Genomic DNA, 21,257 nt, shown 5'->3' with positions numbered 1-21,257 from the left:
ATTTAAGTGCTTTTAGTTCATTTTGTGTTTTATTGTTGTCCCATTTTTTAGAATGTTCATTCATTAATTATTTTATATATATCCTGTAAATTTTAAATTACGTGAATAAATTACCTATTTTATTTACTATTGGCAAATATACATTTATTGTATTGACACCAGGGTCGCTACATTTCCTTCATCCCCCCCTTTTTTCAACAAATTTTATCCAGGGAATCACCATCCCTATATTTATTTGAAGGAACAAGCTTGACGCCCCATTAGGTATAGAGGGGAGTGTCTAGAAATTGCCAAAAAAATCCAGTCTTCCAACATATCTGTGTGCATCACAAGTGGCGCAATATTAATCCTTGTTCTCCATATATATATATATATATATATATGAATATGAATATACATTTAAATGGAACAGATATTATCAATATATTAAGGTAACGTTTAAGTATATACATACATTCAACCATGTATATAACCTTTGGTGCTATATAAAGCACCATTCTGTAAGAGAACATTCCCTTAATTAATTGGTAATTCCTGATGGGGTTAAACAGACACAGACGATACATATAAATAACAATAGATTTGAAGTAGAAAGAGATGGCCGTAACTTGACCGCACGCAGCCTATATTTATTATACAGTCACTGTGTATATTCAAAAGTAAAAGTAGGGAAGAAAACAGAAAAACAGAGTCTAATAATAATACACCCATGAAAAGACATAATATCACTCATGGATACGAACTCGGAACCTTACTAGACTATACCGGTGTGCCCTAACCATCTACGCCACTGAGCCTGCTGGATGCACAGTGGATAAAATAATATAACAGGACAAAGGGGACTCCAGCAAATGAAGTGATTTCACTCCCTCAGATGTATAATGATTATGGAAGGAGAACAGTATAATATATACGTGCCGTGGATGCAGCAAAAGGCAAGGGCCGAGTATATCAGTTATTTAAAAAAGTACTATCGGCTCTGTTGATAGACCCGTTCTTGTGGGAATTTGGGTTTCTATTTAGAGAGACGTAGTGCCCACTTCATTTGAGCGGGCATTGAGTCCGCTTAGATAAAATGCAACTGCAGATAGAAATATAACATAAGAGCTAACATGTCTTATTAACAGGGCATAACTCACAAGGGGATCACCTCTCATTAGTAGCCTTACATTATACGGGTGAAATTAACTGTTTCATTAATGATTGTGTACTAAGTGTATGAGATTGAAGGAATATCTACAATAAAATGAGGCGTATGAAGACATAGACAGAGCCACTGAGGTAGATGGAGAAAGAAGGGATATAACATCATTCCTAAAGATCAAATTTGATGCTTTCATTTAACCCCTCCGGTATAAGGGATCTCAGCCTATGTATCCAGTAGTTCTCTCTAAGGCATAATTTCCTATATCTGTCGCCTCCTCGTATTGTAGGCATAATGGATTCGATACCAACCAATTGAATATCATCTGGATTTTTATGATGTTTGTCTGCAAAGTGTCTAGAGACACTGTGGAACGTAAACCCCTTTTGAATATTGCGTCTATGTTCAAGAAACCTAATCCTCAATTTACGAGTTGTCCTGCCAACATAGGTTAGATTGCAACTACATATGAGTAGGTAAATTACAAAGGAACTATTGCAGTTAATATATGAGCGTATCTCAAGTTGTGACGAATTGGGGGCACTGAAACTCTTAACGTTATTCTTAATATATGAGCACGTGATGCATTGTTTCGCACCACATTTAAAACATCCTGTGATCTTGGGTAACCACTGGGTAGTTTTGACAGAAACTGCGTTGTCATTCGTATTTCTTTTATCCACAAAAAGGCTAGGTGCAAGGTATTGCTGCAAATTATTAGATTTCTTAAAAATCACTGACGGTATGTCATTTTATTCAGATCTAAGGAACTGATCTGTAAGGAGAATTGGGCAGTTATTTCGAATAATATTCTTAATCTTCGATGAAGAACAATTAAATTGTGACAGAAAGTGGGGTTGAGTTTGTTCAAATTTATGTACCTGAGCTTTTTGTATTAATAAATCCTTTCTATCTAAAGCATCTACCTTTTCACGTGCTGACCTGATTAATGCTATAGGGTAACCTCGATTCTTGAAAGATAGAGAGAGCTCATCTGCCTGTCGTTGATAGTCGGCAGTATCACTACAGTTACGTCTTATGCGTCTTAATTGTCCAAAAGGGACATTATTTAACCAAGGTTTATAGTGTGAACTATTATAATGTAAAAAATTTAGAGTGTCAACCTCTTTACGGAATGTTTTGGTAGAAACTTTCCCATCAACTGTGGTAAGTGAAATATCAAGGAAAGAAATGGAGGATTTATGTGAAGTGCCCGTGAAACATAAATTAAAATTATTATTATTTGATTGAGTGATGAAATCAGATGATAGAGAGATATCGCTATCAAAAATGAAAAACAAGTCATCTATGTAACGGCCATAGTAGACGAGGTCCGCGCCAAAGCTCCGCCCTCAAACATGGCAGTCCTCAAAGGCGCCCATGTAGAGGTTGGCGAAGCTTGGCGCAAACCTCGCCCCATGGCCGTTCCAAGTATCTGTAAATAATATTTCCTATCAAAAACAAAATAGTTATGCGACAAAATAAATGATATTGAGTCAAATATAAAATGTTGTAACTCGACATCAATAAAATTGGTTTTTGATAAGAAATCCGCTATGGTAGATAGACCCTTCTGATGTGGAATGTTAGAGTATAGCGCCTGTACATCACAGGTCATAAAGAAAAAGGAATTTTTCCAATTAATATTGGAAATGGCGTTTAGAAAAGACGTGGTATCTTTGATGTGAGAACGTAACGAAGAAGCAAGTGGCTGTAAGAAGTGATCAACGAAATGTGATAAATTAGAAGTGAGGGAACCAACACCGGAAATAATGGGACGACCAGGAGGTGAAGTGAGTGATTTATGGATCTTAGGCAAGTGATAAAAAGTGGGAGTGATGGGGTGTGTAGGAATTAAATACCTAAGTTCCTCCTTGGTTATAATGCCTTTACCAAATGCACCTTTGACTAAAAGAGTCAAAGATCTATGATAATCCTGAGAGGGGTTAACAATAGTGATGTGCACCGGCATTTTTCGGGTTTTGTGTTTTGGTTTTGGGTTCAGTTCCGCGGCCGTGTTTTGGGTTCGAAGGCGTTTTGGCAAAACCTCACCGAATTTTTTTTGTCGGATTCGGGTGTGTTTTGGATTCGGGTGTTTTTTTCAAAAAACCCTAAAAAACAGCTTAAATCATAGAATTTGGGGGTCATTTTGATCCCATAGTATTATTAACCTCAATGGCCATAATTTACACTCATTTTCAGTCTATTCTGAACACCTCACACCTCACAATATTATTTTTAGTCCTTAAATTTGCACCGAGGTCGCTGGATGACTAAGCTAAGCGACCCAAGTGGCCGACACAAACACCTGGCCCATCTAGGAGTGGCACTGCAGTGTCACGCAGGATGGCCCTTCAAAAAAATACTCCCCAAACAGCACATGACGCAAAAAAAAAAAGAGGCGCAATGAGGTAGCTGTGTGACTAAGATAAGCGACCCAAGTGGCCGACACAAACACCTGGCCCATCTAGGAGTGGCACTGCAGTGTTACGCAGGATGGCCCTTCAAAAAAATACTCCCCAAACAGCACATGACGCAAAGAAAAAAAGAGGCGCAATGAGGTAGCTGTGTGACTAAGATAAGCGACCCAAGTGGCCGACACAAACACCTGGCCCATCTAGGAGTGGCACTGCAGTGTCACGCAGGATGGCTCTTCAAAAAAATACTCCCCAAACAGCACATGACGCAAAGAAAAAAAGAGGCGCAATGAGGTAGCTGTGTGACTAAGCTAAGCGACCCTAGTGGCCGACACAAACACCTGGCCCATCTAGGAGTGGCACTGCAGTGTCACGCAGGATGGCCCTTCAAAAAAATACTCCCCAAACAGCACGTGACGCAAAGAAAAAAAGAGGCGCAATGAGGTAGCTGTGTGACTAAGCTAAGCGACCCTAGTAGCCGACACAAACACCTGGCCCATCTAGGAGTGGCACTGCAGTGTCACGCAGGATGGCCCTTCAAAAAAATACTCCCCAAACAGCACGTGACGCAAAGAAAAAAAGAGGCGCAATGAGGTAGCTGTGTTACTAAGCTCAGCGACCCTAGTGGCCGACACAAACACCTGGCCCATCTAGGAGTGGCACTGCAGTGTCACGCAGGATGGCCCTTCAAAAAAATACTCCCCAAACAGCACATGACGCAAAGAAAAAAAGAGGCGCAATGAGGTAGCTGTGTGACTAAGCTAAGCGACCCTAGTGGCCGACACAAACACCTGGCCCATCTAGGAGTGGCACTGCAGTGTCACGCAGGATGGCCCTTCAAAAAAATACTCCCCAAACAGCACATGACGCAAAGAAAAAAAGAGGCGCAATGAGGTAGCTGTGTGACTAAGCTAAGCGACCCTAGTGGCCGACACAAACACCTGGCCCATCTAGGAGTGGCACTGCAGTGTCACGCAGGATGGCCCTTCAAAAAAATACTCCCCAAACAGAACGTGACGCAAAGAAAAAAAGAGGCGCAATGAGGTAGCTGTGTGACTAAGCTAAGCGACCATAGTAGCCGACACAAACACCTGGCCCATCTAGGAGTGGCACTGCAGTGTCACGCAGGATGGCCCTTCAAAAAAATACTCCCCAAACAGCACATGACGTAAAGAAAAAAAGAGGCGCAATGCGGTAGCTGTGTTACTAAGCTCAGCGACCCTAGTGGCCGACACAAACACCTGGCCCATCTAGGAGTGGCACTGCAGTGTCACGCAGGATGGCCCTTCAAAAAAAACAGCACATGACGCAAAGAAAAATGAAAGAAAAAAGAGGTGCAAGATGGAATTGTCCTTGGGCCCTCCCACCCACCCTTATGTTGTATAAACAGGACATGCACCCTTTAACGAACCCATCATTTCAGCGACAGGGTCTGCCACACGACTGTGACTGAAATGACTGGTTGGTTTGGGCCCCCACCAAAAAAGAAGCAATCAATCTCTCCTTGCACAAACTGGCTCTACGGAGGCAAGATGTCCACCTCATCATCATCCTCCGATTCATCACCCCTTTCACTGTGTACATCCCCCTCCTCACAGATTATTAATTCGTCCCCACTGGAATCCACCATCTCAGGTCCCCGTGTACTTTCTGGAGGCAATTGCTGCTGGTGAATGTCTCCACGGAGGAATTGATTATAATTCATTTTAATGAACATCATCTTCTCCACATTTTCTGGAAGTAACCTCGTACGCCGATTGCTGACAAGGTGAGCGGCGGCACTAAACACTCTTTCGGAGTACACACTGGAGGGAGGGCAACTTAGGTAGAATAAAGCCAGTTTATGCAAGGGCCTCCAAATTGCCTCTTTTTCCTGCCAGTATACGTACGGACTGTCTGACGTGCCTACTTGGATGCGGTCACTCATATAATCCTCCACCATTCTTTCAATGGTGAGAGAATCATATGCAGTGACAGTAGACGACATGTCAGTAATCGTTGGCAGGTCCTTCAGTCCGGACCAGATGTCAGCACTCGCTCCAGACTGCCCTGCATCACCGCCAGCGGGTGGGCTCGGAATTCTTAGCCTTTTTCTCGCACCCTCAGTTGCAGGGAAATGTGAAGGAGGAGCTGTTGACGGGTCGCGTTCCGCTTGACTTGACAATTTTCTCACCAGCAGGTCTTTGAACCTCTGCAGACTTGTGTCTGCCGGAAAGAGAGATACAACGTAGGTTTTAAATCTAGGATCGAACACGGTGGCCAAAATGTAGTGCTATGATTTCAACAGATTGACCACCCGTGAATCCTGGTTAAGCGAATGAAGGGCTCCATCCACAAGTCCCACATGCCTAGCAGAATCGCTCTGTTTTAGCTCCTCCTTCAATGCCTCCAGCTTCTTCTGCAAAAGCCTGATGAGGGGAATGACCTGACTCAAGCTGGCAGTGTCTGAACTGACTTCACGTGTGGCAAGTTCAAAAGGTTGCAGAACCTTGCACAACGTTGAAATCATTCTCCACTGCGCTTGAGACAGGTGCATTCCACCTCCTTTGCCTATATCGTGGCCAGATGTATAGGCTTGAATGGCCTTTTGCTGCTCCGCCATCCTCTGAAGCATATAGAGGGTTGAATTCCACCTCGTTACCACCTCTTGCTTCAGATGATGGCAGGGCAGGTTCAGGTGTTTTTGGTGGTGCTCCAATCTTCTGTAAGCGGTGCCTGTACGCCGAAAGTGGCCCGCAATTCTTCTGGCCACCGACAGCATCTCTTGCACGCCCCTGTCGTTTTTTAAATAATTCTGCACCACCAAATTCAAGGTATGTGCAAAACATGGGACGTGCTGGAATTTGCCCAGATGTAATGCACGCACAATATTGCTGGCGTTGTCCGATGCCACAAATCCCCAGGAGAGTCCAATTGGGGTAAGCCATTCTGCGATGATCTTCCTCAGTTGCCGTAAGAAGTTTTCAGCTGTGTGCGTATTCTGGAAAGCGGTGATACAAAGCGTAGCCTGCCTAGGAACGAGTTGGCGTTTGCGAGATGCTGCTACTGGTGCCGCCGCTGCTGTTCTTGCAGCGGGAGGCAATACATCTACCCAGTGGGCTGTCACAGTCATGTAGTCCTGAGTCTGCCCTGCTCCACTTGTCCACATGTCCGTGGTTAAGTGGACATTGGGTACAACTGCATTTTTTAGGACACTGGTGAGTCTTTTTCTGACATCTGTGTACATTCTCGGTATCGCCTGCCTAGAGAAATGGAACCTAGATGGTATTTGGTACTGGGGACACAGTACCTCAATCAAGTCTATAGTTGGCTCTGAAGTAACGATGGATACCGGAACCACGTTTTTCACCGCCCAGGCTGCCAAGGCCTCAGTTATCCGCTTTGCAGCAGGATGACTGCTGTGATATTTCATCTTCCTCGCAAAGGACTGTTGGACAGTCAATTGCTTACTGGAAGTAGTACAAGTGGTCTTCCGACTTCCCCTCTGGGATGACCATCGACTCCCAGCAGCAACAACAGCAGCGACAGCAGCAGTAGGCGTTACACTCAAGGATGCATCGGAGGAATCCCAGGCAGGAGAGGACTCGTCAGACTTGCCAGTGACATGGCCTGCAGGACTATTGGCTTTCCTGGGTAAGGAGGAAATTGACACTGAGGGAGTTGGTGGTGTGGTTTGCGTGAGCTTGGTTACAAGAGGAAGGGATTTACTGGTCAGTGGACTGCTTCCGCTGTCGCCCAAAGTTTTTGAACTTGTCACCGACTTATGATGAATGCGCTACAGGTGACGTATAAGGGAGGATGTTCCGAGGTGGTGAACGTCCTTACCCCTACTTATTACAGCTTGACAAAGGCAACACACAGCTTGACACCTGTTGTCCGCATTTGTTATGAAATAATTCCACACCGAAGAGCTGATTTTTTTTTTATTTTGACCAGGCATGTCAATGGCCGTATTCCTCCCACGGACAACAGGTGTCTCCCCGGGTGCCTGACTTAAACAAACCACCTCACCATCAGAATCCTCCTTGTCAATTTCCTCCCCAGCGCCAGCAACACCCATATCCTCATCCTGGTGTACTTCAACACTGACATCTTCAATTTGACTATCAGGAACTGGACTGCGGGTGCTCCTTCCAGCACTTGCAGGGGGCGTGCAAATGGTGGAAGGCGCAAGCTCTTGCCGTCCAGTGTTGGGAAGGTCAGGCATCGCAACCGACACAATTGGACTCTCCTTAGGGATTTGTGATTTAGAAGAATGCACAGTTCTTTGCTGTGCTTTTGCCAGCTTAAGTCTTTTCATTTTTCTAGCGAGAGGCTGAGTGCTTCCATCCTCATGTGAAGCTGAACCACTAGCCATGAACATAGGCCAGGGCCTCAGCCGTTCCTTGCCACTCCGTGTCGTAAATGGCATATTGGCAAGTTTACGCTTCTCATCAGACGCTTTTAATTTTGATTTTTGGGTCATTTTTTTACTGATCTTTTGTGTTTTGGATTTTACATGCTCTGTACTATGACATTGGGCATCGGCCTTGGAAGACGACGTTGATGGCATTTCATCGTCTCGGCCATGACTAGTGGCAGCAGCTTCAGCACGAGGTGGAAGTGGATCTTGATCTTTCCCTATTTTTTTAACCTCCACATTTTTGTTCTCCATATTTTGCGCACAACTAAAAGCCACCACAGGTATACAATGTAGATGGATGGATAGTATAGTATTATTACTTATGGACGACAAGTGACGACACAGAGGTAGGTACAGCCGTGGCCTACCGTACTGCTATATCTATAATATATACAGAATAATAATAACGGACCTGGTGGACACTGTCAGCAGACTGCTAAACTAGTATGAAGAAAAAAAAGCCACCACAGGTATACAATGTAGATGGATGGATAGTATAGTATTATTACTTATGGACGACGAGTGACGACACAGAGGAAGGTACAGCCGTGGCCTACCGTACTGCTATATATATAATATATACAGAATAATAATAACGGACCTGGTGGACACTGTCAGCAGACTGCTAAACTAGTATGAAGAAAAAAAAGCCACCACAGGTATACAATGTAGATGGATGGATAGTATACTATTATTACTTATGGACGACGAGTGACGACACAGAGGTAGGTACTGCCGTGGCCTACCGTACTGCTATATATATAATATATACAGAATAATAATAACGGACCTGGTGGACACTGTCAGCAGAATGCTAAACTAGTATGAAGAAAAAGAAGCCACCACAGGTATACAATGTAGATGGATGGATAGTATACTATTATTACTTATGGACGACGAGTGACGACACAGAGGTAGGTACAGCCGTGGCCTACCGTACTGCTATATATATAATATATACAGAATAATAATAACGGACCTGGTGGACACTGTCAGCAGACTGCTAAACTAGTATGAAGAAAAAAAAGCCACCACAGGTATACAATGTAGATGGATGGATAGTATACTATTATTACTTATGGACGACGAGTGACGACACAGAGGTAGGTACAGCCGTGGCCTACCGTACTGCTATATATATAATATATACAGAATAATAATAACGGACCTGGTGGACACTGTCAGCAGACTGCTAAACTAGTATGAAGAAAAAAAAAGCCACCACAGGTATACAATGTAGATGGATGGATAGTATACTATTATTACTTATGGATGACGAGTGACGACACAGAGGTAGGTACAGACGTGGCCTACCGTACTGCTATATATATAATATATACAGAATAATAATAACGGACCTGGTGGACACTGTCAGCAGACTGCTAAACTAGTATGAAGAAAAAAAAGCCACCACAGGTATACAATGTAGATGGATGGATAGTATACTATTATTACTTATGGACGACGAGTGACGACACAGAGGTAGGTACAGCCGTGGCCTACCGTACTGCTATATATATAATATATACAGAATAATAATAACGGACCTGGTGGACACTGTCAGCAGACTGCTAAACTAGTATGAAGAAAAAAAAGCCACCACAGGTATACAATGTAGATGGATGGATAGTATACTATTATTACTTATGGATGACGAGTGACGACACAGAGGTAGGTACAGCCATGGCCTACCGTACTGCTATATATATAATATACTGTATAATAAATGGACCTGGTGGACACTGTCAGCAGACTGCTAAACTACTAGTATAAAGAAAAAAAGCCACCACAGGAGTGTTTTTCAGGCAGACAAACGTATACTGGACTGGTGGTCACTGTCAGCAAAACTGTGCACTGTACTCCTGCTATAACTGCTCCCCAGTCCCCACAATTAGGCAGTGTGAGCAGTGCACTCAGCACAGATATATCATGCAGCACACTGAGCACAGATATGGTATGGAGCGTTTTTTTCAGGCAGAGAACGGATTAAACTGGTGGTCACACTCACTACTATCAGCAAAACCCTGCACTGTACTCCTAACAGCTGCTCCCCGTCCCCAATCCTCCCCACAATTATAACAATGTCACTCTTAGTCTTTTCTATTATGACTGTAACGGAGAGGACGCCAGCCACGTCCTCTCCCTATCAATCTCAATGCACGTGTGAAAATGGCGGCGACGCGCGGCTGCTTATATAGAATCCGAATCTCGCGAGAATCCGACAGCGGGATGATGACGTTCGGGCGTGCTCGGTTTACCCGAGCCACACGGGAGAATCCGAGCACGGCTCGGACCCGTGTAAAAAGGCTGAAGTTCGGGGGGTTTCGGTTTCCGAGAAACCGAACCTGCTCATCACTAGTTAACAACCAGTTTTGTATAGGTGTTACTATCATTAAGCTGCCGGAAGGCTTCTGATAAATAATCATCGGTATTCTGAATTACAATGCCCCCTCCCTTGTCAGCTGGTTTGATGACAAGGGAGGGGTCATTGGCTAATCTCTGAAGGGCTAATCTTTCTTGAACAGAGAGATTATGTCTGTATTTAAATCTTTTAGATTCCTTCTGGCATAAGACATTAAAGTCATCCAGCGTTTTTTGTAGAAAGTATCAATGGGTGGGCTCCTATGATGTAAGGGAAAAAATTGTGATTTTTCCTAAATCTAAAGGTGCGTTCATTAGTACGTCCTGGATTATAAATGGGGACCGTAGAATTGGGTATATATAACTCTCTTGACATAAGGACTCTAACATATCTAGGCCAGTTTTATCTTGATCATCGAGTACAATAGGTACACCATCAAGTTTACGTTGAGAGAGAATCTTGGTGGCAAAATATCTTTTACGTGCTAACGTTCGAATGTAGGTATTTAACTCTACAAATAAGTTAAAAAAAGCAGGGGGTTTTGAGGGAGCAAATTTTAAACCCTTCGCTAAAAGTTGAGTTTCAGATTTACTCATTTGTGTAGATGATAGGTTATAAATATTCGTACAGTTTATGTTCTCAAGTCTCGCTTTTTTTTCTTTGTATCCTACTACCTGCTGTGCATCCTCTAGATCTTCCTCCCTTGCTCTTTTTGGGGAGTCTACTCTGAGGGCATCGTACCGATTGTGCATATGATAGGGAGGTCTGAATTTTAGGGTCCTCTGTTCCTTCTCTAAAAAATTACTAGAATATGTGGCTAGGGCAGAAGTCTTAGAAGGAGAATTTCTCTGTGTGAAGATTTTGGGTCTGACAGATAGATCTGCCTGACAAGCTAATTGAGAAGAAATTTGTTTATAATTGTCTTCATATGTATTCGAAAAATTTGAAAATGTAGTACGCTGATACCTCTGGTCAGTATTAACTGTTCTTTTAAAGGAACCATTCCTTCTATTTGGTTTCCGGTTTGATGAGCTCCTTGATCTCCCTCTATTAGAGGAGTTCAGTTGCTTATTATAACTACGAACTTTATTCTGATTATAATCATCTGTGTCTCTATCAAATTTCTTGTTCTTACCATCTATCACCTCTTTTTCATAGAGTTCTAATTTGTGGTTCAGTTTTAAATCATTATGTTGAAATTGAGGATGATCAGAGAATGTACTAAGACATTTCCTGGTTTCCTCTATCTCATGGGACAATAGTATGGTTTTCTCCCTACGGTAATTCACAAGGAGCTCCATTAATGAGAAAGAGCAATCATCAAGTAAGGAGTCCCACTTATTTTTCAATGTGGGAACATCCACAAAGGGTAAGGTTTTGAAGATCCTGAGACCTCTAGGTATCTTTTTATTTTTAATATATTTATGTAACGTGACCATGTCCCACCAGTGGCGGGTTTCAGTTTTCATAAGGTCTTCCAATTTATAGAAGAGGGTATTAAACTCCCTTTCAGGGTCGTTCTGAATTGAGGAAGACATAGTGGTCTCAGGAGCCCACCCATTGAGATTTTCTGCAAAAAAACGCTGGATGACTTTAATGTCTTATGCCAGAAGGAATCTAAAAGATTTAAATACAGACATAATCTCTCTGTTCAAGAAAGATTAGCCCTTCAGAGATTAGCCAATGACCCCTCCATTGTCATCAAACCAGCTGACAAGGGAGGGGGCATTGTAATTCAGAATACCGATGATTATTTATCAGAAGCCTTCCGGCAGCTTAATGATAGTAACACCTATACAAAACTGGTTGTTAACCCCTCTCAGGATTATCATAAATCTTTGACTCTTTTTGTCAAAGGTGCATTTGATAAAGGCATTATAACCAAGGAGGAAGTTAGGTATTTAATTCCTACACACCCCATCACACCTACTTATTATCACTTGCCTAAGATCCATAAATCACTCACTTAACCTCCTGGTCGTCCCACTATTTCCGGTGTTGGTTCCCTCACTTCTAATTTATCACATTTCGTTGATCACTTCTTACAGCCACTTGCTTCTTCGTTACGTTCTCACATCAAAGATACCACGTCTTTTCTAAACGCCATTTCCAATATTAACTGGAAAAATTCCTTTTTCTTTATAACCTGTGATGTACAGGCGCTATACTCTAACATTCCACATCAGAAGGGTCTATCTACCATAGCGGATTTCTTATCAAAAACCAATTTTATTGATGTCGAGTTACAACATTTTATATTTGACTCAATATCATTTATTTTGTCGCATAACTATTTTGTTTTTGATAGGAAATATTATTTACAGATACTTGGAACGGCCATGGGGACGAGGTTTGTGCCAAGCTTCGCCAACCTCTACATGGGCGCCTTTGAGGACTGCCATGTTTGGGGGCGGAGCTTTGGCGCGGACCTCGTCTACTATGGCCGTTACATAGATGACTTGTTTTTTATTTTTGATGGCGATATCTCTCTATCATCTGATTTCATCACTCAATTAAATAATAATAATTTTAATTTATGTTTCACGGGCACTTCACATAAATCCTCCATTTCTTTCCTTGATATTTCACTTACCACAGTTGATTAGAAAGTTTCTACCAAAACATTCCGTAAAGAGGTTGACACTCTAAATTTTTTACATTATAATAGTTCACACTATAAACCTTGGTTAAATAATGTCCCTTTTGGACAATTAAGATGCATAAGACGTAACTGTAGTGATACTGCCGACTATCAACGACAGGCAGATGAGCTCTCTCTATCTTTCAAGAATCGAGGTTACCCTGTAGCATTATCAGGTCAGCACGTGAAAAGGTAGATGCTTTAGATAGAAAGGATTTATTAATACATAAAGCTCAGGTACATAAATTTGAACAAACTTCCTTACTGAAGTCAATAATGGACACCTGGACCAGGACTCTAGATCCTCCATTGAGTTTGACAGAGCTCACCACGCACTACAACCAAGGTGTGCCTCCATGGATTGTCCGCAGGATGTTATTAGCCACTTACAGTATTATTCACAGAAGGAGGACATTCTTCACAAAGTCCACTAATTAGAAGTTATAGATGTTGATGGCCACCATCTCAAAATACTCCAATATCTATCCTGGATGACTCTCCAGAAGCACAGAGTATTGCAAACCTTAAATGCAGAACTTCGCAAGCTGAATGTTAACTATAGATGTGGTTTCCCCTTCAACCTGCACATTTTCCACAATGGCAAGGTGCATACCTTCAAGGACTAAGCTGATTTATCGCCTTTCTGCTCCGCTCTGGTTCTGCCCTTGGTTTCCCTCCCAGATTGGCATGACCCCTGCTGTGTTCTGTCCCGCCAGATCTTTCTCATCCCGACAATGATTAGCATCTGGTACATCAAATGACCTGATTCAGTAAGGATTTCAAATTCTTCTAAGTAGCAGAATTTGCAATCCTTCGGATTGCATGCTGGGGGCCGCCCATCGTAGGGCAAGGCCGCCCATCACGCTATCAGCCTCCCCCCTGCTCCCCTGAGACCATGCTGAAACCGCGGTGCGATTGCAAAAATGAGGTAGCCTCCTGCGCAGGAGGCCCGCTGCCATTTTTCTGATCGCAACTGTGTGTTTTCGCACAAAAAACTATTTTTTTATTGGAGATCTATTTGGATACCCCGCATAAAAATATCAGTGAAAAAATCAGGAAAAATTGTGAAAAACTCAAGTTTTTCACTCCCGATGCTTCATCACGGGTAATAGGATACCGCCCAAATTTTTTAATATTTATTTTTATTTATTAACTGTTTCTTATAAAGTGCAGCATAATCTGTTGCGCTCTACAGTTGGGAATGATCAGTAATAAAACAAAACTGGATGATAACAGACAGACAGACATAGGTAGAATGGCCCAGCTCACAAACATGGTATCTATAGAGCAGTGTTACCCAATGTCAGTCCTCAAGTCACAATAACAGTCAGGGTTTAGTGATATCAGCACAGGTGGTTAAATCAAAATAACTGAGGTACTAATTAAGTCACCTGACCTCAAACATGGATATCACTAAAACCTGGACTGTTAGTGTGCCTTGAGGACCAAGGTTTGGGAATGCCTGCTATAGGAAAATAGGCGTTGATGCACAATGATACCTATTGCATAATGGTCCAACCAAATTACAGGGTTCTTGGTGGGCTGTATGATGTAGTCACACAACAATGGCCCTCATTCCGAGTTGTTCGCTCGCTAGCTGCTTTTAGCAGCATTGCTCACGCTAAGCCGCCACCTACTGGGAGTGAATCTTAGCATAGCAGAATTGCGAACGAAAGATTCGCATAATTGCGAATATAAATTTCTTTGCAGTTTCTGAGTAGCTCGGGACTTACTCTGCCACTGCGATCAGTTCAGTCAGTTTCGTTCCTGGTTTGACGTCACAAACACACCCAGCATTCGCCCAGACACTCCCCCGTTTCTCCAGCCACTCCCGCGTTTTTCCCAGAAACGCCAGCGTTTTTTCGCACACGCCCAGAAAACGGCCAGTTTCCGCCCAGAAACACCCACTTCCTGTCAATCACACTCCGATCACCAGAACGATGAAAAATCCTCGTTATGCCGTGAATAAAATACCTAACTTTTGTGTAAAATAACTAAACGCATGCACTCTGCGAACCTAGCGCATGCGCAGTAAGCGACTAATCGCAATATAGCGAAAATCGGCAACGAGCGAACAACTCGGAATGACCCCCAATGTTGTCCAAGGGTCAGAAGGTTGTGCAAGTGAAGAAAGAGAAAATGGACGGGATGTAATAGGGTTTAAGGTTTATTGCGGGACAAACTCGAACCTACTTACTCATTAAAAGGTGTAAGTTTGTCCCACAACTCCCACAGTGTAATAACCTGTGAGTTTGTAAACTTAGAGCTACTAAAATATGTGATGTTGAGCGAGTTTTTTTTGCTAGCAAGCTTGCACCTTGTAGTCCGAGTTTCATTACAAAGTGTGAATTCAGACAGAAGAAGCACGCACAGATTAGTGATATCTGTGTATGGTTCTTTTAAAGTTAACAAAGAGTTAAAACCAAAAAGAAAATGATGTGCCAACACAAACCCCCGTGCCCCTTCCCCCCACCCCGCCCCTAACAAAGCATAACCAGCCCTGGGCTATTTGAGCCAGTCCTGTGTTGGAAAAATACAGCAGAAATAATCACTGAGGTCCCCCTGTTTTAACAGCCAGCACCGGGTTCTTGGATTCGTCCTAGTTCCAAAAATATGGGGGAAGTGGGTGGGGGGAGAGACCTAGTCAGGGAGGTAATGTCACAGCTGGGGGACCCATTGTATTGGTCCCAGCCAGTGCCAGATTAAGGTCCACATGGGCCTGGAGCTGACATTTGTGAAGGGCCTATTGTGTGCCGCAGCAGATGATGTGACTATTGCCATGGGGGTGTGACTAGTTATGTGGGGGGGAGGGGGGGGTGGCCATGGAGTGTGACTAGCGCCTACCTCGAAAACCTCAGTCTCATTTCTCTGGCTACAAGACACAGACTGCCTATCACTGAACAGCAGCAGCCAGCAGGTCGTCCCTGATTATTATTATTATCCTTTATTTATATGGCGCCACAAGGGTTCCGCAGCGCCCAATTACAGAGTACATAAACAAATAATCAAAACAGGAAAACAGCAACTTACAGCTGAATACAATATACTGTAGGACAAGTACAGGGTATATAAACATAGCTTCATCAGCAGACGACACTGAAATAAATATCAGGGTGGCAGAGAACTGGGGGATTTAGTGCCATCGAAGGGAGTATGAAGTAGAAGGTGGTTTAAGTTAGAGAGGAAAAAGCACATGAGGGAAGAGGGCCCTGCTCGTGAGAGCTTACATTCTAAGGGTTGTAACACACTAGCCGGCTGGCGCCGCCCGGCAAAAACCCGGCCGGCTTTTAACCGCTGCCGTGATGCAAAGACACATTGAGCACAATGTGTCCTTAAACACGGCACAGTCCCGGCACGGCTGCCGGGTTGCAGCCGGAACTATTCACTGGAAGGTCCGGCTGCAGGGCCGGCGCCGGGCCGTCTTTGAAGCCAGTAAATCGTGTGTGTGAAGGGGAGCTTTCACACACAACGGTTTTTTCCCAAGCCGTGTCTAATGCTGCGCATGCGCACAGCATCACCCACGGCTCAAAGCCGTCCTGTGTGACAGACTCTGGGCTAAAACACACTACCCGGCTTTTGCCGGCCGGGAAAAAGCCGGACGGCTTTTTCCCGTGCTGGCATTGTAGTTAACAGTGTGAGGGCTAGGGTCCCTTCACACTGCACGGCCCCGGCCGCCGGGTTGCAGCCGGGTCTCACCACTGGAAGGTCCGGCGGCCGGGCGGCCGCCGGGCCGTCTTTGCAGCCAGTGAACCGTGTGTGTGAAGGGGAGCTTTCACACACAACGGTTTTTTTCCAAGCCGTGTCTGATGCTGCGCATGCGCACAGCATTACACACGGCTCAAAGCCGTCCTGTGTGCGAGACTCTGCCGGTTTCTCCCGGATGGCAAAAAGCCGGACAAAGTTTGTCCGGCTTTTTGCCATCCGGGAGAAACCGGCCAGTGTGTTACAGCCCTCTGCCGGTTTCTCCCGGATAGCAAAAAGCCGGACAAAGTTTGTCCGGCTTTTTGCCATCCGGGGGAAACCGGTTAGTGTGTTACAGCCCTAAGGGGAAGGGAAGACAGACAGGGGTGTCACAGATGGAGTAAACAGTGAGCGTTAAACAGAGGGTTAGGATGAGATTTGGCTGGGTTTGGTGAAGAAGTGGGTCTTGAGAGCCCGTTTGAAGTTTTGTAGAGAGGTGGAGAATCTGAGGGGGAGAGGTAGGGAATTCCAAAGAAAGGGAGCAGCATGTGAGAAATCTTGGAGGTAGGAGTGGGAGGAAGTAACCAGCAAGTAGGAGAGGCGGCATGCATTATACTAAGCTTTCATTCCCACATATTATACACAGATACCTCTCCACCTACAGAGCTCACTACCTAACACATGTATCACACAGATACTGGGCGCTTGTCCGCAGATCTCACAATCTTACACACATATCTCACATATGCTGAGCCTTCAACATCCCCAGAGCTTACAATCAAATACTGTACATACTGTACAAATACATCACACATACCTAGTAATATTACCCATGATTTACAATCTAACAACACATGTGCCATAAACCTTCTAAACTTTTGTCCATCGGTTTACAATCTCATCTAACAGCAGCATAATCCAAGGTCTCACTGATATTTGTATCTTGTTTTAAGAGCTGACAATCATATGTTGCTCTCTCCCCAACTAGAGCTTGTTATTCCACTACACAGGTACCATCAGAGAGACCTCACCTACAACTTGCCACCTAGTACGTATCACACATCCCCAAAATCAAATAATATGATTCAAAATTCAGATTTAAGTGTGCAGGTTCCTTGCCCACAGAGCTTGCAATCGCAGAGATTGCCTTCTCACCTGGGAGGGGCAGGTAGTTGAGACAGGGGCCAAAGCAGTGGCTCTGTGCTCTCCCAAAACTCTTTGGGGCCTGAGACGTCAGCGCTCCTTCCCACTGCACCAGGGCTGAGACTTTTAGTTTGACTGCATAGCTCAGGCTCTCGCCTGATAACAAGCAGCCTTGTCACAATCACGCGGGCCGCCTTCACAGAGCTGAGGGTAAGCACAGCTCAACTGCCCCTGGTGCACTGGTGGTTTGGCAGCGCTTGGTGTGGAATCACACTTCATGAGGAGGAGCCAGGTGGCTGTGAGGCGCATGGAGGGCGTATGAAGCCTTCTACTGCAACCACCAATTTTAACAGTGTTGCCGGCATTTGAAGAACCCCGTGCAAGGTTAATTTTTGCTGGATGGCAGGGGGAGAGATTAGTTGCGGTGCGAGTGAGCGGGACCTCAAGTGCCCGCTGGCAGCTGGATTTTTTTTCCTCCTGTCTCCAGCAGGGGTTGAAGCTACATCTGCCCCATTATTAATCCAACACTGGCTGGCACCCTGTACACACTGATGCTCGCAGCACAGCTACAGTGTAGACGGACGCATCTGTATGTATGAGGTCATTCCGAGTTGATCGCACGCTGCTGATCAGGGTACTACTGCGCATGCATATGCACCGCAATGCGCATGTGCGTCGTACGGGTACAAACAGCATCGTTGCTGGGCAATGCTTCTAGCGACGAATCCATTCGCACGGGTGATTGCAAGGAGATTGACAGAAAGAGGGCGTTTATGGGTGTAAACTGACCGTTTTCTGGGAGTGGTAGGGAAACCGCAGGCGTGTCCCGGCGTTTGCAGGGCGGGCGTCTGACGTGAATTCCGGGACTGGACAGGCTGACGTCATCGCAAGGGCTGAGTAAGTTCAGACCTACTCTGAAACGGCAAAAAATGTTTTTGTACTGCTCGGCTGCACATGCGATCGCACACTTGCAAAGCGAAAATACACTCCCCAGTGGGCGGCGACTATGCATTTGCACGGCTGCAAAAAGTAGCTAGCGAGCGATTAACTCGGAATGAGGGCCATAGAACAGTAATGCATACACATAGTATACATAGAAAAAATGTATATATATATATATATATACATACATACATACATACATACATACATATACTGTGTGTGTATATATATATATATATATATATATATACACACACACACACTATACATACCGGCGTTCAGGATATCGGCATTTGGAATGCTGATGCCGGAATACCAACATTGGTCAGAATGCTGGTGCGGGATCCCCACATGGATAAAAATGCCGGCACTGGAATCCCGACTGCTGGCTCCCGAACGTAAGTGTGCTGTGGTAGGAGATGGAGGGAAAGGTTTAGGCTGTGGGAGGGTTAGTATTAGGCTGCGGGAAGAGGGTTAGTTCTGGGAAGGGGGGATTAGGCACCACCGGGAAGGGTAAGGCTGCGGGGGTGGAAAGGTTAGCTTTAGGCTACAGGTGTGTGTGTGTGTGTGTGTGTGTGTGTGTGTGTGTGTGTGTGTGTGTGTGTGTGTGTGTGTGTGTGTGTGTGTGTGTGTGGGGGTGGGTGGGTGGGTGGGGGGGGGGTTTGGTTTAGGCATCACCGAGTAAAGTTAGGGTCAGGCTGCGGGAAGGGAGGGTTAGGTGGGGGAGTAGATGAGGGTTAGTATACTTACCTTCCAGGTGTCAGGATTTGGCATGTAAGGGTGATGTCTGTATTCTGACCGCTGCCATCACAAAGATCCTGATACCATACCTGCATGCATATATAGCGTATAGTATATATATATATATATATATATATATATAAAGCACACACATACAATACACATGCATACATAGCGTATAGTATATTATATATATATATATATATATAAAGCACACACATACAATACACATGCATAAAGCACACACATACAATACACGTACATAATATACATATATATGCAGAGTACATGTTGTATACATAGTACATACCCTCCAACTGTACCTTTTTAATAGGTACAGTACCTTTTTTTCATGGTCTGTACCGATTTTTGCCTCTCCAAACTTCCATTGAAAGTATAGGAAAAGGGGCGTGGCCACGCCCCCTTTACACGCGGCCACGCCCCCTTTTCGGATTTGTACCGATTTTTCTGTGTAAAATGTTGGAAGGTATGCATAGTATAGATAACTATACATACTGCAAAAGAGCAGGGAGGGTGTTACAGGAGGTGCTGGATAGAGATGGAACTTGTAGGTTTTGGTGAGGGGAAATGAAGCTTATAAAAGTAATTATCCTGTACAGTACTATACACATGTATGTGTGTGTGACACACTGACAGGTGACTAACCATCTCTCCTGTGTTGAGTTCCTGGCTGCAATATCATTCATTCTTCAGCCTGCTGCCCGAGTAGTTGCTGGTCTGTGTGTGGGTGGGGGGTGTCTGTGCTCTGATTGGCTGAGTGACTGTGTGTGATGTGTCACTCAGCCAATCGGAGCACAGCAGATGCTGCTGAGGAGTTCCTGCACTGATCAGGATTCTCCTCAGCGTTACAGTAGGGCGCACCACAGCTTCAGCAGCTGATAGTGAGTACCTACCGTATACAGTTTGTCACCAGCCCGACCTGCCTTGTCCACGCCCCCGATGATAGTGGGAGGAGTTACAGAGCAGGGGGCACACCTGGGATTAACCAACAGCCCAGGCCGACTCTTGATTGTGAGGATAGGCCAGTGGGCGGGGCTATGGACGGATTCGGGGGCAGAGCCTCAGAGGTATTCAGGACTGACTCGGGCCGGCAGAGTTTCAGACCTCTGTGGTCGGAACTTTGGCCAGCTGGTTTGGGGTGTTGTGGGCCTATTTTCAATGGGAGGCCTGGAGCTGCAGCTCCATCCGCCCCATTGTTAATCCGGCCCTGGTCCCAGCAGTCTCAGCATTACCCCCCCAGCTGGTCAGGGATTTAAAGGTTACCCATCTCCAGGGCACCCAAGGCCATGCTGAAGCCTGGGGCTATCGCTGTCATCCCTTAGCGGTGGATGCCGAGTTGATAGCTTTTAAGTGTTAAAAATATAAATAAAATTGTCTTTTACAGGTGGAACTATAGGTCCCAGCAAGCCTCCCTCTCATGCTGGCACTTGTAGAACCACAAGTACCAGGATGCGAGGCATTAACCACTTAACTGACGATTAATTTCGCAAAAAAAAGCTCCCAAATTGTCGGGGTTTTTTATGAGTGAATTAGGTGAAGAACATGAATTTAACCCTATCCTAAATGATTTTAGTTAAAAAAAAGGGGAATTTTTTTTTTTACATTTCTTGTAAAAAAATATTTCCCCCCAAACATCGAAACATCGACCGGGAACATCACGACCATCGTAACATCGGGAACATCGCGACCATCGCGGCTTTCATTTTGAAAGCCGAGACAGCCTCGAGGTATGCAGGGGGGGTCTGGGAGCAGCTAGGGAGGGT

The 21,257-nt window shown here is 44.6% G+C and overlaps 1 long non-coding RNA gene across 1 annotated transcript; it reads right to left on the bottom strand.

The window, feature by feature from the left end:
* Positions 1-19,010: 19,010 nt before the first annotated feature.
* On the bottom strand, positions 19,011-20,279 carry LOC134929128 (uncharacterized). The gene is made up of 3 exons (XR_010178306.1): positions 20,140-20,279; positions 19,483-19,562; positions 19,011-19,139 (listed from the first exon to the last, which is right to left on the bottom strand). It is a non-coding gene; the product is annotated as an uncharacterized LOC134929128 (long non-coding RNA).
* Between the last annotated feature and the right edge of the window lie 978 nt (positions 20,280-21,257).

Source organism: Pseudophryne corroboree, chromosome 5 (genome assembly GCF_028390025.1).
Source record: "Pseudophryne corroboree isolate aPseCor3 chromosome 5, aPseCor3.hap2, whole genome shotgun sequence".
In the NCBI taxonomy this organism is placed as follows: domain Eukaryota; kingdom Metazoa; phylum Chordata; class Amphibia; order Anura; family Myobatrachidae; genus Pseudophryne; species Pseudophryne corroboree.
Note: the sequence above shows the minus strand (reverse complement) of the source record. Positions and strands in the feature narration are given on the sequence as shown.